Source organism: Telopea speciosissima, unplaced genomic scaffold (assembly GCF_018873765.1).
Source record: "Telopea speciosissima isolate NSW1024214 ecotype Mountain lineage unplaced genomic scaffold, Tspe_v1 Tspe_v1.0015, whole genome shotgun sequence".
Taxonomy (NCBI): Eukaryota; Viridiplantae; Streptophyta; class Magnoliopsida; order Proteales; family Proteaceae; genus Telopea; species Telopea speciosissima.
Window position 1 is genome coordinate 508872 of NW_025317351.1, and position 15094 is coordinate 523965.

General features: G+C 38.1%; 2 pseudogenes; both read left to right on the top strand.

The window, feature by feature from the left end:
- Window positions 1–1618: 1618 nt before the first annotated feature.
- Window positions 1619–7998, top strand: LOC122647252 (annotated as a pseudogene).
- A 2291-nt stretch (window positions 7999–10289) lies between these two features.
- Window positions 10290–15094, top strand: part of LOC122647253 — a 51382-nt pseudogene continuing 46577 nt past the window's right edge.

Below are 15094 nucleotides of genomic sequence, written 5' to 3' on the forward strand. Positions count from 1 at the left end.
ATCTGACTTTAGGCCGACTAAATCCCCCCTGGGCTCATACATGACCCCCGCGCCACGCACAAACCGGGAGCTTCTGGGCCCTAGTGAGCCTCAGGCGGATGGCCCCAAGAAATTATGCAACGACGAAGGTTTGATCACGAGACCTCGCTTCCTGAGGCGGAGTCTCATGTCCCCTCCAAGCCAACTGCGCTAACCCCTTGAGGTTCACTCACTCTCTCTATTCCAACTACTATCTTATCATTCATTCTGTCATAGTCTTCTTATGGTATCCTTAATTAATTAGAATCCCAAAATAATAGCTCCTATCTTCCTCTACCAACCATGGTTCGTGATCTCGTTATTGGCTGGATTGGATTGGATCGGGATCACGTAAACTCGGGCAAATATGGCACTCTTGTCCCTGTTTTCTTATTAAAAACCCTTTTTTTTTTTGTACATTTTTACCCTCGTCCGTATAGCTGGATTGGAATGGTATCGGGATCGGTCTCGGCCAATAACGATCCGATCTGGCCAAAATCGGCCTATCTGATCCGATACCTCAAACCATGCTACCAACCCTATTCTGGTTTTTAAAACTGAGGATCAACAGATTTGGTTCTGAATTGGTCGTGATCAATGATCAATCTCAATTTCAGCCATTTCGGAGCCACCAATCCGTATTGCATTTTTAGATTTGGGATAAAATCTCACTGATTCTGACTAAATTTGACCGATACATTACCAGAATCAGATTAGAATCAATCGAACCAGATTTCGATTGCACTCATTAAACCCCATGGCTTAGCTAGAAATGATTTATTAAGGCTAGTCCGATCCTGATCCTGATCCTGATCCGATTCCAGTTCAGACAGTGAACACCACATGGAGTCTTGGAGCCGTTGTGTGCTGACAGCAACATTAAACTGAAATACTGATCACCGCCTTACCATATTACCAAAATAAAATCTTACCTTAATTGACACAATACACGCAAATCTACAGCTGGCGCGTATCTTTGACGCCACCTCCACTATATGCCTGTATAATAAATATTTCCCCTTCTCGACCGTTATTTCGTTCCCTGTCGTTCAAACCAACTCTATTTTCCCTCTCATTCTCGTTCTATCTCTCCGTCTTCCTCTTCAAGAAACCCCGGTTTCGGCCCTTGAAATTCCTTTTTTTCGTTTTCCCTCTCTTCTCTCCTCCGCCATTTTTAAGCGGTTCTACTTCTCCAACTCCACCGACTTTCCTATTTCCCTCTTTATTCCTTTCTCTCTCTTGCTCTCTCTCGCTCTCTCTCGCTCTATGGGAGACGAACGTGATTATCATTAACATTCTCCATCGCTGAAGCACAAGTTCCGATCAACCCTTTGTCTCTCGTGTTGCTTCGACAACGGTCACCATGAACAACTCGTAGACGAAGACAAACCTCCTCCACCTCAGCCACCGCTTCCACCCTGCTGCAACCACCCGCTCCTTCCCCTTAGACCACCGCCCCTCCTCCATCCCCTTGTATAAACTAGTGTTGGATTTACGTAGTATAAAAAGTCCTTCTATCTATCAGAACCACCCATCTCTTTAAGCCGTCGCTTCTCACTATTTTCAACCCAGAATTCATGTGGAAGTCTGGTTGAAATCGATGAAGTCACGGTTAGGAGAAAACGAAGGGCACAATCCATTGGCTGAAGCATCCTCAGTTCCTTTGTGGGAGAAGTCACTGGATTCAGGTGTGGAATTGATGTCTACCGGAGCTGACTCACATCGGAACCGGTGTTATCCCAAGACCACTTTGAAGGAGAAAAACAGATTGTAATGGTGGGAACAAGTGAGTGATTCTCTATTTCTTTTATATGTGAGCTCTTTTTTTCTGTTTCTCGTTTCTGGAATCAAACTTTTTTTTTCTTCCTCAATCTTTCTTCCTATCTGACATGAATTTTTTTTCCCTATATTTGTTCCCGTTTGAAATTTTACAGCTAGAAGCATCGACGAACCAGGAATTGAATCAGCAAATTTCTATGTTTAATTTTCCTTCGAAGATCCTTTGTCGTGTTATACACATTGAGTTGCTGGCATTCCTCTTTGTAAATTCGCTTCTCTTTCTCTCTTTGGGTGCTTTGTAGTTTTGTTGATTTCTACTATTTCCAGGCTGAACCAGAAACAAATGAAGTTTATGCGCAAATTGCATTACAACCTGAAGCAGATGTAAGACTTACTTTTCAAATTTCAACCCGTTCAATAGTGAAGTTGCAAGTGGAGAAAATTTAATTTAAAGTTTTCTGATATAATTTGTACAGCAAAGTGAGCCCAGGGAGTCCTGATCCAAGCACTCCTGAACCTCCGCGACCTACCGTTCAGTCTTTCTGCAAGAATTTAACTACATCTGATACAAGTACTCATGGCGGCTTCTCTGTTCTTCAGAAACATGCTAACGAATGCCTTCCTCCATTGGTATTTCTCATTCTATTTTGTTGTTTCTTTGTACTTCACTTCCTTTAGTGGTTTTCTTTCTTGAAGGATATGAACCAGTCAACTCCAACCCAGGAATTGACTGCAAAGGATCTTCATAGTTACGAGTGGTGATTTAAGCACATCTTCAGAGGTACCTGCGGTTTTATTTTTCTGTTTTCTTTTATGGCAAAATTACATTTTGGTTGGTTGTAGTTATTGATGTCCAAGTTATTTCAGATACATTGTCAAAGAAATCAAAGCTAAACTTTCCATTCCAAATAGTATTAAACATGGTGGTATGCGGACATGTAAATGACTGGGGAGTTCTACCTCTTTCAAATTGAATGTACCAGGTCAACCCCGCAGGCATTTGTTTACAATGGGATGGAGTATGTTTGTCACTTCTAAGAGATTGGTTGCAGGGGATGCTTTTGTTTTCCTGAGGTATTTGAGCAGAGGGCTAATATGATCACATCTTCTCTCCGCTTTCCAATTTTCAGGATTTTGAGTAGTTATACTTCGTATTTTACTGACTGATAATGTAGGGGATGAATGCAGAATTAAGTACGTGTTGGAGTTAGGCGTCTTGGTCGTCAACATAGTACCATGCCATCGTTTGTGATGTCAAGCCAAAGCATGCACCTCCGGTTTTTCTGTCAAATAAACCTTAGAGGGATGTTCTGCTTACTGTTTTGTTTTACTATATCCCCATTTGAAGATCTCTATGGCCTTCCTTTACTCTCAACATGTCATGGAGAAGAGAGGGGTTAGTGTGTTAGTTGCAGTCCTGATATCCACCACCGTTCCAAGTTGCAGAGTGAGAGAGGGCAAGGAAGAAGGACAGTGAGATCTATTCAAAACAGAGGGGTGGGAGTGCAGAGGGTAGAGATGGGAGTGGGTGAAATGTTAAAAACGCAAATTTGGGGAAATATTCAATTTGGGCAAAGAACCCCAAACATCCCTTTTAAAACTTGAGGTACCTCATAGGTACTTTAATCAAATATTGGGCACCTTACATGTAATTTACCCTTACTTTTATGGATGATTTGTATAGACCACTTCCAGTTGCAACAGCAGCTAAATGTTGCATATGGCCGGGAAGAAGAAAGGAGCACAGTGGGGGAAAGGGACAGCTTAAAAAAAGGAAAAATCAGAATTGTAAAAAAAGAGAGAAAGTTTCATGTACTGAGGTAACATAGTACATTCCTGTCAAACTTTTTCTTACAGAAACATTTCTTTCTATTGACATGTGGCTATTGTTCATTAGCAGCACCTGTGGAGAGCAGCAGAGGCAAACACGGTAGTTTCAAAATCATGCTTTTCAACAATAAAAATAAGGTCCTCCAGTATTTTTGCACTGCTGTTGAGAAGTAAGTACAATAGTATAAAAAAAAAGGGATTTTTTTTTGACTATTTTACCCCTTTTCCCTGTACTGATACGGTAGTTTCAAAATCATGCTTCTCAACAATTATCGCCAACGCTTTGGCTCGACAACTCAGAACACGAGCCGTAGTCTCTGAAATTGGGATTTTCAGTGATCTATGTAGTCGTTTGAGGAAGTCTCTTCAGGCAACAGTTGAATTGGTTGGAAAGCAAGAGTCAAACTTGAGCATCTCATTCCCAACCTTCATTGAAGACTGCTTTTTGGAAATTGCTAAAGGAGTAAGTGCTATGCATAATCATTGCATGATGTTGTTTTTGTGGGTACTCTTAATTTTTCTCTCTGGGGTTTTTGTTGTGCCAAATAATCTATTTTTGAGTTGGCATCTTCTAGATTGGTGATGCTCAACCACTGTTTGATTCGATGGCAATGACACTGGAGAAGCTTCCATCCATGGGTTCTGTTGCGAAGGCAACTGTTGGGTCATTGTTGATTCTGGCTCATGTAATTTCTTTAGCATCTTTGACCTCGCATTCACAGCAGGTATGAATTTGATCACCTTTTTGATTTTTATCTTAATTTGGTGTGCTTCATTTCTGCTGACTCAAAATTTGTCTTTGATAACAATATCTTTTTAAACTGAACTGGGGGCTGGACCATTTTGTTCTGGTAGTTTGCAGTCCTGGTCAATTAAGAAGGGATAGAATTTTGCTACATACAAGAGTCGTTATGAATAATATTTTGTAAGCAAATTATCTCTTAGATCTTATGTTGGGGAACCAAGTTGGTTGCATCTTTTCAACCAATAAATTATTATATTCTATAACTCATCAAATTTTGGGGATTTTCTTCTGAAATATATGCTATAAGAGAGAATTTCTAGGTGTGTTGGAGGGGGCGGCATGCTTGCATCATCCCTTATCCCTTTCTCGATTGTCTTGTATTGTTAAAAAGGCCATAGCAAGTATCTTTTTTAGTATGTTAATTTGGCATGCTTTTGTTCATTGCATGGGCCTAACCTTCTTTTTCTTGAAGGAATTTATGGTATGAAGTATTTTGTAGCCATTATTTATAAAAATACTCCATTATTGATTTTCTTTCCACCATGAATATTAGTTATAACATATAAGGAGGCCCTATAATGGAAGGTTCTAGCAAAACTGCAGCAGCATTTGACATGGTAATTTTGATGCTGGCTTGCAAGCTGCGTGGTTCTGTGTCAAGTTTTTCCTTCAGCCACTATAATAAATATCTTAATGGGCATGATTATGACAGTAAAAGTCTCAACTGTTTTTCAAGTACTGTTTCCCTTTTGAAAACAATGATGCATCCAGATGTTGAAGCTCGCATTGCAGCACACCAGATATTTTCTATGATCCTTGTTCCATCATCTAACAATCCCTGACATAACTTAGCATCTTCACAATCTGGGAGTCTGTATGAACCAAGGAAGTTGAAGTCCAAAACTGCATCGGCGTTTGCTTCCACTGCTGCTCTATTTGAAAAGCTTCGCAGGGAGAAGGGCAATGCAATAGTAGAAAAGCATGGGAATAATACTGAAGATGATTCTAAGGATAGAGAATCTGGTGATGAGAAACAGGGCTGGGCCCGCAAAAACTCGCCTAACTTTTAATAAATAAGTTGTTCTATAATTGACAGGACAACTGGACCAGCCTGCTTAACAGTGGCGGTAAGTGCTGGAATTCATGCATTTTCTAATTATATATTTTCAAGGAGTGCATAGTGATAATTGGGATGTAGCGCACTTGTTTTCTTGCATATCAAGCAATAACCATTTATCTCTTTCCACTTTTCCAATATGCAGGAGCCAAAAATTATTAAACTAAGTGAGGACCAAACATCCCAGTTGCTTTCTGCTTTATGGATACAAGCCAATATTCCTGATAACTTGCCTTCAAATTTTGAATTTATAGCCCATTCTTTCAGCGTAACTCTTATTGCTTCACGCTTTAAGGTGAGAGCTCACTAGAATGTAGAAGTGTGACATGTGTGCTGAAATCCGTCTTGAAGTATTTAACAAGATTAATTCATTTTTTCAGTACTCATTACTGTAATGAAAACCATTGCATTGCATTCTAATGTTTTCTAAGTATCTACAACTAAGCACTTTCCTCTATACCAGGTTTTCTTCCTTAAACTTGTGATGTTGCAGACACCAATCAAAACATTGTTGGATTCTTTCAGCTTCAAATTTCTCTCAGAAATATATCTCTAGATCCTTTTAATAGTATTGTAATTGCAAAATCCGTAAAACACGAAAGAATTACCTCTTGAACTTGAAAGAGTTGGATTTACATGTTCTTTGACGTCTTTCTGTGGTCTAATTGACAGGAATGTTGCTGCCTTCATGCCAGAGGTCACTTTTTGTGTTAGCAACGGCAATATTGATGTTTGCAGCAAAGATGTATAATGGTCTGGATCCTAATGATTTGCTTATGTCTGTGGTTTCTAATCATGTAAGTTTTCTTGTCCTGGTTGGCTTTACTATAAATATAACTTAACAGGGAGCAAGATGTAACACATTCCTTATACAGTTAAAGTAAAATTTTCTCATTGGGATTTGGGAATAGAAGGATTTTATTAATTGAAGCCAAAAAATTACTAGTGTAGCAAAATGTAAAAGATGTGTTGGGGGGCATGTTGACCACAGTAAAACCATGCAAGTATACCCACTAAATCAAAGGGTGAGGACCTCTATACAGGGCTGTCTATGGATAACTTTGTTTGGCTGAATCAGCCACATGAGATTTTGCCTAGGCGTCAGACTTCGTTAAAAATGTTCCATGAGACAATTATTGAACAGTTGTGAATAAACAATCTTGGATTTGTTGGAAATCTGATTTATATTGAAAGAGTTATGTTCCGGTCAAACCTTATTCGATACACTGTCCAAGAACAATATGCACTATCAAACTTGGGTCAAAACCAAAAGTGTTATTTTGAGTGTTTTCTGTGTGAGACTAATGCATGGATTAGGTTCAAAATGTAAAAAATAGGCAGCACAACAAGAATCAAGGCAAAAAAAAAAAACTTCTGAGCCTCGAAACCAAGGTTTGAGTTAGCTTGGAGAAAGTACCAGGTTTCGACCGAGATATGGTCGAAACCAGTGTTGGCACCGAATTCTCGATCCTTTGTTCTGTCCCCAATCTGCCAGCTTGATTGTTTTTATGATTGTTTTGATGATAGGAAGTTGATAAAAAGACTAGATAACATAATAGGAGAAAAGAAAAGATAAGGATTTACCCAAAAAAAAAAAAGAAGAAAAAAAAAGAAAAGATAAGGGGAAGAGTAGCAGAAGCATGGTGCCAAATATTATCATGAATAACAGACCATCACGCTAAAAAAAATGCCAAGTAAATCGTACGGAAATACAGCTGGTGCCACCTCCTCTATGTAATAAATAATTATTTTGGGGGGTAAAGTTAAAATCCACGTGGTGGTTAGTAGCATACTATGAACCACCTTACTGCTAACCCTAATTGACACGAAAGCACGCATGTCTCGAGGGGAGATATTTATTATTAAATAGAGAAGGTGTGGCGCCGAAGATACGCGCCAGTCTCTACCGTTATTTCATTCCCTTTCTTTCAAATTAACTCTAAATACTTTCTATTTTCTCTCTCTCACTCGCCGGTAAGCACTCTGTGCTTGAACAAATTCTGAACTGCTAAAACCTTGACCGGAAAAAATCCTAGAGTCATGAGACAAAACTCTGTTAAGATTCGCTTCCCTCTATACTAACCGGAACCGGCTCGCCCCTCCGAATTGCAGAAGACCAAACCATTTTCTGTTCCATCATCAATGTCAGTCCAACTCCTCCTTCGAAGCTGAGGAGGTGGTTCTTCTCATCCACCAACGAAAGCCCTCCTCCTGTTTCTGAGACCAGGTTAACCCAACCACAGAAGACGAAAGAAGTTCCGCTAAATTTCGAAAACATCAGAACCAAAGATAGAAGAAATTGATTCAGGAAAACAGGCCTGTCCTGCACATCTTCTTCTACCCCCAATCCCTCCCTTACTATAGCAGCCATCACAATGGTTTCTTCTATGTTTAATTGCTTGCAATTTAGTAATCTCTGTTCTTTCCTATGGTTCAGAGTTCAAATTCTTGTTTCAGCCCCGAGGGAAATTACTTCGTCGCTACTTCTTTGGACAACCGGGTTTTTTGATCGCCGCCTCAATTGAATTTCTTCCTTTTTCCCCTTTTCTCTTCATTGCTTACTCTTTTAGGTTGTTTTCTGATTTTTTTTTTGTTGAATTTTGTAAACAGCCTTGAGAATGAATGCTTGACTGATCAAAATCGATCATCCAGGTCCTTTATTTATAATAAACTGAATTACAATTAGTCAAAGTAGAAGTAGGAATGCACCTCAGCCTAATCCTATTAGGAATTTCTATTCCCACTAGGAATGCCAAAATAGAGATCGGCTGAGGGGAAAAAACAGAAAAAAAGAGAAAACAAAAAAGGATAAAACACAATATAACTAGGACTAATTACCCCTATCAGGTAAAGTTGCCTATTTCAACACTCCCCCTCAAGTTGGAGCATAAATATCAACCATGCCCAACTTGACCAGAATAGGGTGAAAAACCTTTCCACTTAGGCCTTTAGTGAACACATCAGCAAGCTGGTCAGCAGATTGCACAAAAGGAACACGCACCAGCCCTCCTTTCAACTTTTCTTTAATAAAATGCCTGTCAACCTCCACGTGCTTGGTACGATCATGCTGAACAGGGTTGTGAGCAACTCTAATAGCAGTCTTGTTGTCACAATATAACATCATGGGAAGATGAACAGGAGTACCAATATCTTGTAATAAACCTTTGAGCCATAACATCTCACAAATACCTTGTGCCATAGCACGAAACTCAGCTTCAGCACTAGACCTTGACCTTAACTCGCCTGCTGTGGACCTAGTGTCGGAATATGGAAATGACAGTGGGTTCTTGCGCTTTTGCAATTGCCATGGATGTCTCTGTTTCGAATATGATCACATCATTCCCTACTCTAAAGGTAAATCCACCTCAATTCCTCCATTTTTTTTTTTTTGGATTTTCCAGCTACATTTCATCCCCTAACTTCTGCTGGAGCATGTTCTGGAAATTTACTTGAAAGTATTCGGTATAGGGTTGTTGATATTTTTCTTAGAATTGGTTCTCTGCAGGTGAAGAATCTACGCTTGAGAACTGTCAAATTCTTCAAACTAGGGTGAACCGATTTAAAGCAGACAAGGGGTGGGTGGAGAAAACTGAATTGCAGGGTTTCTCTTGTGATTTGAAGTTTTCAGGTATGGGTGCAGTTGATCCCTTCCTCAAAATAACAGAAAATCTCCGGAGAAAAAGGAAAAATGGCTCATGCCACAGATGAATTCACAAGATGGGCTTTATTAATTTCTGCCACCGTTGTTGTCATTGTTACTGTTGTTAACTTGTTATGCATAAATGGCTAATATAGCATTGATTCTTGACTTCAAATATACATGGAGGGACATTTAGTTAGTGATGCATCTTCAATTTCCTAAAGTGAGAAACTGGACGAGGAGATTTTCAAAATGTTTCACTTCACCATTAAATAGCTTAGATGTTTGTATTCCATCAGCTTGATTAAGTGGCGTTTGAGAGAAAATTTGTTTTACATCTTATAATTGAACTAGACTGGGAAATTGAGAAGGGATTGACTGAAAGCAGAAATCTGTGCTTCCCGGTTTGCACATTTTATGCCTGAAGAGGAAAACGTCCTTTTGCCCAACGTGCCTGAGAGTTAAATGGTCAAACTGCCTTGCAGGTAGGTAGTATTGTAGGGTTTGATCCAAGAATAAAAGGGAGAGAGATGCAGCGGATGAACACGCTGTTCCTCTATGGCTGGGCGGCCATGGCAGCCCATGAAATTAATTTCTTTTTTGTAAACGTAATAGGAGCAGAAAGGTTTGATCCAAGAATAATGTTAAAATGGTCCATGAAAAAAATTTAAGGGTAAAATAGGGTTTTTAACAGTTTAACTACAACTAACGGTTTACACTTGACGGTAGGGGCTTATTTGTAAATCGTCCACAAATCCAGGGGGTGCACATAAATAATGAAACTAGGGGGTGTTTTGATATTGGTTCAAACTACAGGGGGGGTACATGTAATTTGCTCTAAATTTTAATTGGGTTCCTTAATCATGAATTTCTTTTGATTTAAGAATCTATACTTTGCGCAGATTGTGCCTGCCACACTGGATAACTACGAACCAGATATAAATCTTGTATTTTAAAGCAACAACCGATCACTGATTTACTCAGAATTCTTTTTCTTATTAAAAGAATTATATGCCATATGTTGCCTATTATATTAGGTTTCAATAGCAGCTCTATGTGAAATTTTATTTTCCAATACTCCCTATAAGCTCTGAAGCATGATGGAACTGTTCAATTCTTTCTTTCTAATCTTAATTCACGTGTTATAGTTCTCTTTATGTATGTCTCATTTAAGGGCAGTTAAGTGCAAATTGTTCTATATTTTCTCAATTGAGTTGAACAACATGCTCGAAAGGGAGCAGTTATTGTTTGTGAAAATTTCAGAGCTTGAAGCCAGGTAGTTCATATTGTGAATCAAGTAACTGGGTTGAACCTTCTGTAGGACTTCGTGTTCGCTTTGGCCAAATGGACTAAGAATCTGAATTAATACAAGACATAAAAGTGATTTTGACATCCTTTTACAAAAGAAAAAGGAATCTCTGTTTCCTCTTATATTTTGACTTTCCTTTTCCTTTGATGCAGGATGATTAATCCAACTGATGAGGTAGCTGAGGCAAGGTTGAAATATCTGCAGGTAAGTGGCTGAGGAAGGTTCCTTCTGAGCTCCTCCGAATTGAAAGGTACCACATGATTTTGTGGTAGAAACACTGACTTTCAAAGAGAGAGGGAGGGGGTACATATACAGATGTGTTTTCCTATCTAGTTTGTACGTTTGTCATGTTGGATGTCTTGTATCCTTGTTTGAGATAGACGCATCTATATTCTTGTTACATGGTGTTATAAAAACAGAGTAGTCCTACTTATCTTTTTAACTTCCAGGATAATGATGTCTTGCTCTGTAATTTTGTAGAAGGGTGCTCCAAATGAACGGAAAATTGTTAAATTGTGTGAATATGCTGCCAAGAACCCCCTCCGAATTCCAAAGGTACTCCTTTCTTTCGACATAATTTACCCTCCTTTCGTTATTTGCGTTTCAATGGCTTCGATTTGGAGGTTATTTTGTTCTCCTTTTCTTTGCTTTTGATTGCCAAGTATCTGACATCCCTTTACAAAAGAAAAAGGAATCTCAATTTCCTCTTATATTTTAATCATGTAGGATGATTAATCCAACTGATGAGGTAGCTGAGGCAAGGTTGAAATATCTGCAGGTAAGTGGCTGAGGAAGGTTCCTTCTGAGCTCTTCTGAATTGAAAGGTACCACATGATTTTGTGATAGAAACACTGACTTTCCCAGATAAGAGAGAGAGAGAGAGAGAGAGAGTACATATACAGATGTGTTTTCCTATCTAGTTTGTAAGGTTGTCATGTTGGATGTCTTGTATCCTTGTTTGAGATAGACGCATCTATTTTCTTGTTTCATGGTGTTATAAAAACAAAGTAGTCTATTCATCCAAAAAAAAAAGAGTAGTCCTACTTATCTTTTTAACATCCAGGATAATGATGTCTTGCTGTTTAATTTTGTAGAAGGGTGCTCCAAATGAACGGAAAATTGTTAAATTGTGTGAATATGCTGCCAAGAACCCCCACCGAATTTGAAAGGTACCCCCCTCTTTCAACATAATTTAACCTCCTTTCGTTATTTGCGTATCAATTGCTTCTACTTGGAGGTTATTTTGTTCTCCTTTTCTTTGATGTAGATGTAGTTTGCCAAGTATCTTGAACAAAGGTGCTCAAAAGAATTGAGGTCTGAGCATATCAAATATGTCAGTATTATTATAGAGGCATTCCATAAACTGCTTTGCATATGAAAGGAGCAGATGTAAGTGTAATGGTTTTCTTTTCCCCCCTTATCTTTCTTGTTTTTTTACTTTAAGTTTAGTTGTGGAATACTGTTTTTTTTAATTAAAAAAAGAAAAAGAAAATAAGTTTATTTAGGACTTAATGTTCTTATGAAACTATTCTCATTTCCTATTTTCTTAGAACTTCCAACTACTGTTAGTTCCGTTTCTGGCTCAAGGCAACTCAAGAAGTGAATTCAGTCTCATTTGCTTGACCCGGACTTGGTGTCATTTAAATATTCCCCTCATTTGGACTTGTGGAGTAGTTTTCTAGATTTTTTTTTTCTTTCCTTTTTGTTTTTACTACTTTATTTAGGGAAGATTTTGTCCATAAATTCTTGATACTTTATCTATTTTAGTAGTCGAAAGGTGGGTCTGTTTGCATTCTTTTGTTGCTTGGCCATAGGTGGTAGTTCTTTGGTGTTATCTCAAATATATTTCTCATGTATGCATTTTGTTCTATAGGGCATACTTCACTCTCAGTCTACTGATTGTTGTAATTGAACTCTTGGACTTTGGCACTCCATAAACCAAGACAGTGTTTGTAAAACCTTGGCCAGAATCATTCATAGTCAGATGATTTTTGGATGTAATTGGCATCGTTTTCTAATAAGTTACTTATATATCTTGCTACTTTTTCTTTGAATTATACAAACTGGTTAATCCCTTCAAGACTTCAATGTAAGTATTGTGTTTGCTCTTAAAATCTGTTGTTGAGAAATCAGGAGATTTTTCTACTTGGTGAAACATCCATTCAGTGGAGAAACTGATCTTAAATTACATTTTTCCCCCATTGTCGGTAGACTGTGTTGACTTTCTCCTTGTTCTTATTGGTTGTGGTGGAAAACATAGAGTTTCCTCGTATTGAAGGGAAGTGCAAAGATCAAGCAATTGGAAGAAAAAGATATAAACTTTGAACATTTAACAGCTTGATAGGCATTCTGCACTTATAGAAGCACATATTTTATTTTTATTTTTCATCCAGTCTTTGAGTTTTTATAACTGGAAACTTAAATCAGAAATTTAAGGCAAAAGTGTAAAGGTTGAAAGGTTATTGAGCTTATTCTCCAAAATATTGGAACTAATGATAGGTTTTTCCTTGTCATGGGCAACGTAACCTGAATGGAAAAGGAGGCTTTTGATCCCTATATATATATATATATAATATATATTGGGGGGGGGGGGGGTTTAGATTGGTTTACAATTGTTATAAAGGGATCCTCTTCAATCACTTGATCTGAAAGTGGAGCATTCATTTGAGCATCTGATTAGATTTGGGATGATGCTTGGATTGTGGATTTGTGCCAACAGTTTGTGAAGTGCTTGCTTACTTGGACCAGATGCCATCAAGTTATGTATTTGGCATTGTTTTCCTCTTTTTTTCCCCAACAATGAACTTTATTTTAGTATTTTATGTCTCATTTTTTGAGTGTTGATTCCACCTTTCATGCTTACTTTTTTCTAATAAATGAACAATAAACAGGCTTCTTTTATGATTTTACTCTCATCTTTACCTTTACAGTTACTTCTCCATATGTTTTATGCTGGTTCTGTTCTTACCTTTGTGCATGAACAGGTAGATGGAAGTTATACTCCAAATATTGAGAAATTGGTTCCTAGAGTATGCATGCTTGCACGTGAACCTGGGGACGAATATAGCAAGTGCTGTTTGAGGGCATCAAGTTTGCAATGCCTTTCAGCCGTGGTAGCTGGTGGATTTTTTTTTTTTTAAGGTCGTAGTGTTTTCTTTTTAGCTCAACATGAGCACAATCATTTTTGAAATTTACTTCCGTCTAATTCCTCATTGAGTCAAATTGATTTTTCACATTTCAGGTGAGGTTTATGGCAGATTTTTCCGATGGTTTTGATGAGGTGAGTGGTTTTCTAATACTTTAGTATGTGTTTTATGACTTGTTTCCTCGCACAATTAAAAGAAATTGAGCTTTGAAGCTAGTAGCTGCACAAGGAAAACAGGTTAAAGTTAGAAGCAACAATGTGGAAATGTTCTAATAGAGGAATGATTAGGGGCTGTGGTAGGTACTTTCCACAACAAGAGTAGTTTCTTCTGAAATGACTATAGGTGTAGCTCATATCTTGTGTCTAGGGCTGGCATTCCAAGATTTCACACTCTTGTTAGTTTTTTTACATGTTTAATCATATTGATGCACATTTGACATTGTATGGTTGTGTCTACAGACTGCATTGGTTCTAGGAGAACGTTGAGTTTGATATGTATCCATCTAACATTATCTGCGTCTGACGCTAACACATGTAATGGTTGTTACATAGGATCAACAGTTTGTAAGCCCGTAGCAAGTAATGATTAAAGCATGCGTATTCATGTATATATGCGTGTCTGATAATCAAGTCTCTCTACTTGTGAATATACTTCCAATATAAGCTTCTATTTGTACATCTCAAAATTTTGGCTATATTAAGTTTAATTGGGTTCCTCAATCTTGAATTTCTTTTAATTTAAAGATTTATACTTTGCGCAGATTGTGCATGCCACACTGGATAACTACGAACCAGATATAAATATTGTAGATGATGGTGAAAGGGGGGAGCCAGATCACAATTGGGTTGATGAAGTAGTTAGATGTGAAGCAAGGGGTGGTGTGGGTGTTGGTAGTGATCTCAGCCTGAGCTACCTTAGGCCAAGACGAAAAAAAAAAGATTGCACTCTATTGACTCGGTAATTATGAGCAACCCCACATGTTTAACTCCAAAAATGAGGTCCTTCAGTATCATATTATTGATTCCTTATGCATTTTTCTGATGGAACTTCTTTCTTTCCATTCCTCCAAAGATAAAAAAAAATAATATAGTGGACTGGTTAATACATTGGTTTACTTGCACAACAAAGAAGAGATTGAAAATCTAAAAATATGGGCTCAAATTTGTGTAAAAAAAATAGTAGAATTGACCAAGGAGAGTACGACAATGCAGTGATGCACCTGGTTTTAGATCTAATGTTTCGCTTACTTTGATAATGGGAAGCACTGGGTTCCTTGGTAGGGGTTAGCTATGGTTGTTCTGTCTGATATGTGCTACTTTATGGACACTGCAGGTATTTTGGTGCCTTTTCTACTCTCTCTCTCTCGCTAAAACTTCTTTTTCCTTATACTTGATGTGTGATATTGATTTTTGTTGGCAGAATTGTGGGTTAGAAAGAGAGTGAGAGAAAAGAATGTGTTGTTTTCATTGATAGGTAAGCCTCTCTATTTATAATAGAGGGAAAATTACAA